This window comes from Aegilops tauschii, chromosome 3 (assembly GCF_002575655.3).
Source record: "Aegilops tauschii subsp. strangulata cultivar AL8/78 chromosome 3, Aet v6.0, whole genome shotgun sequence".
NCBI lineage: Eukaryota > Viridiplantae > Streptophyta > Magnoliopsida > Poales > Poaceae > Aegilops > Aegilops tauschii.
Genome location: NC_053037.3, coordinates 535,391,116 through 535,395,017, shown reverse-complemented (window position 1 = coordinate 535,395,017; position 3,902 = coordinate 535,391,116).

Below are 3,902 nucleotides of genomic sequence, written 5' to 3'. Positions count from 1 at the left end.
GCGTATAACCGGGCTATGGAGATGCCCATCAATAGATATCAATGTGAGTGAGTAGGGATTGCCATGCAACGGATGCACTAGAGCTATAAGTATATGAAAGCTCAACAAAAGAAACTAAGTGGGTGTGCATCCAACTCGCTTGCTCACGAAGACCTAGGGCATTTTGAGGAAGCCCATCATTGGAATATACAAGCCAAGTTCTATAATGTAAATTTCCCACTAGTATATGAAATTGATATCATAGGAGACTCTCTATCATGAAGATCATGGTGCTACTTTGAAGCACAAGTGTGGTAAAAGGATAGTAACATTGTCCCTTCTCTCTTTTTCTCCCATTTTTTTATTTGGGCATTTTCTCTTCTTCTTTTTTATGGCCTCTTTTTTGTATTTAGTCTGGAGTCTCATCCCGACTTGTGGGGGAATCATAGTCTCCATCATCCTTTCCTCACTTGGGACAATGCTCTAAAAATGATGATCATCACACTTTTATTTTCTTACAACTCAACAATTACAACTCAATACATAGAACAAGATATGACTCTATGTGTATGCCTCCGGCGGTGTACCGGGATATGCAATGAATCAAGAGTGACATGTATGAAATAATGATGAACGGTGGCTTTGCCACAAATACAATGTCAACTACATGATCATGCAAAGCAATATGAAAATGATGGAGCGTGTCATAATAAACGGAACGGTGGTAAGTTGCATGGCAATATATCTCGGAATGGCTATGGAAATGCCATGATAGGTAGGTATGGTGGCTGTTTTGAGGAAGGTATATGGTGGGTGTATGATACCGGCGAAAAGTGCGCGGTATTAGAGAGGCTAGCAATGGTGGAAGGAAGAAAGTGTGTATAATCCATGGACTCGATATTAGTCATAAGGAACTCATATACTTATTGCAAAAATCTACAAGTTATCAAAGCAAAGTATTACGTGCATGCTCCTATGGGGATAGATTGGTAGGAAAAGACCATCGCTCGTCCCCGACCGCCACTCACAAGGAAGACAATCAATAAATAAATTATGCTCCGACTTCATCACATAACGGTTCACCATACGTGCATGCTACGGGAATCACAAACTTTAGCACAAGTATTTATCAAATTCACAACTACCCAACTAGCATGACTCTAATATTACTACCTCCATATCTCAAAACAATCATCAAGCATCAAACTTCTCATAGTATTCAACACACTCATAAGATTTTTTTTTACTATTCTTGAATACCTAGCATATTAGGATTTTTAAGCAAATTACTGTTGGGGATCGTAGATGACTTTAAAAATTTTCTACGCATCACCAAGATCCATCTATGGAGTATACTAGCAACGAGGGGAAATGAGTGCATCTACATACCCTTGTAGATCGCGAGCGGAAGCGTTCCAATGAACGTGGTTGATGGAGTCGTACTCGTCGTGATCCAAATCACCGATGACCGAGTGCCGAACGGACGGCACCTCCGCGTTCAACACACGTACGGTGCAGCGACGTCTCCTCCTTCTTGATCCAGCAAGGGGGAAGGAGAGGTTGATGGAGATCCAGCAGCACGAGGGCGTGGTGGTGGATGTAGCGGGATCTCGGCAGGGCTTCGCCGAGCTTCTGCGAGAGGGAGAGGTGTAGCAGGGGAGGAGGGAGGCGCCCAAGGCTGTAATGTTGCTGCCCTCCCTCCCCCCCTTTATATAGGCCCCCTGGGAGGGGGGGGGGGGGGCGCCGGCCAAGACCCATCTACATGGGGGGGCGGCGGCCAAGGGGGGGAAACTTCCCCCCCAAGTCAAGTGGGGCGCCCCCCACCCTAGGGTTTCCAACCCTAGGCGCAGGGGGGAGGCCCATGGGGGGCGCCCCAGCCCACTAAGGGCTGGTTCCCTTCCCACTTCAGCCCATGGGGCCCTCCGGGTTAGGTGGCCCCACCCGGTGGACCCCCGGGACCCTTCCGGTGGTCCCGGTACAATACCGATAACCCCCGAAACCTTCCCGGTGGCCGAAACTGGACTTCCTATATATAATTCTTCACCTCCGGACCATTCCGGAACTCCTCGTGACGTCCGGGATCTCATCCGGGACTCCGAACAACTTTCGGGTTTCCGCATACTCATATCTCTACAACCCTAGCGTCACCGAACCTTAAGTGTGTACACCCTACGGGTTCGGGAGACATGCAGACATGACCGAGACGCCTCTCCGGTCAATAACCAACAGCGGGATCTGGATACCCATGTTGGCTCCCACATGTTCCACAATGATCTCATCGGATGAACCACGATGTCGAGGATTCAATCAATCCCGTATACAATTCCCTTTGTCAATCGGTATGTTACTTGCCTGAGATTCGATCGTCGGTATCCCAATACCTTGTTCAATCTCGTTACCGGCAAGTCTCTTTAATCGTACCGTAATGCATGATCCCGTGACTAACTCCTTAGTCACATTGAGCTCATTATGATGACGCATTACCGAGTGGGCCCAGAGATACCTCTCCGTCACACGGAGTGACAAATCCCAGTCTCGATCCGTGCCAACCCAACAGACACTTTCGGAGATACCCGTAGTGTACCTTTATAGTCACCCAGTTACGTTGTGACGTTTGGCACACCCAAAGCACTCCTACGGTGTCCGGGAGTTGCACGATCTTATGGTCCAAGGAAAAGATACTTGACATTGGAAAAGCTCTAGCAAACGAACTACACGATCTTTGAGCTATGCTTAGGATTGGGTCTTGTCCATCACATCATTCTCCTAATGATGTGATCCCGTTATCAACGACATCCAATGTCCATAGTCAGGAAACCATGACTATCGGTTGATCAACGAGCTAGTCAACTAGAGGCTTACTAGGGACACGTTGTGGTCTATGTATTCACACATGTATTACGATTTCCGGATAACACAATTATAGCATGAACAATAGACAATTATCATGAACAAAGAAATATAATAATAACCATTTATTATTGCCTCTAGGGCATATTTCCAACAGTCTCCCACTTGCACTAGAGTCAATAATCTAGTTACATTGTGATGACTCGAACACCCATTGCGTCCTGGTGTTGATCATGTTTTGCTCTAGGGAGAGGTTTAGTCAACTGATCTGCTACATTCAGGTCCGTATGTACTTTACAAATATCTATGTCTCCATTTTGAACACTTTCACGAATGGAGTTGAAGCGACGCTTGATATGCCTGGTCTTCCTGTGAAATCTGGGCTCCTTCGCAAGGGCAATAGCTCCAGTGTTGTCACAGAAGAGAGTCATCGGGCCCGACGCATTGGGGAATCACCCCTAGGTCGGTAATGAACTCCTTCATCCAGACTGCTTCCTGTGCTGCCTCCGAGGCTGCCATGTACTCCGCTTCACATGTAGATCCCACCACGACGCTTTGTTTGCAACTGCACCAGCTTACTGCTCCTCCATTCAAAATATACACGTATCCGGTTTGTGACTTCGAGTCATCCAGATCTGTGTCGAAGCTAGCGTCGACGTAACCCTTTACGACGAGCTCTTCGTCACCTCCATAAACGAGAAACATATCCTTAGTCCTCTTCAGGTACTTCAGGATATTCTTGACCGTTGTCCAGTGTTCCATGCCGAGATTACTTTGGTACCTTCCTACCAAACTCATGGCAAGGTTTACATCAGGTCTGGTACACAGCATGGCATACATAATAGACCCTATGGCCGAGGCATAGGGGATGACACTCATCTTTTCTCTATCTTCTGCCGTGGTCGGGCATTGAGCCGTGCTCAATTGCACACCTTGCAATACAGGCAAGAACCCCTTCTTGGACTGATCCATATTGAACTTCTTCAATATCTTGTCAAGGTATGTACTCTGTGAAAGACCAATGAGGCGTCTTGATCTATCTCTATAGATCTTGATGCCTAATATATAAGCAG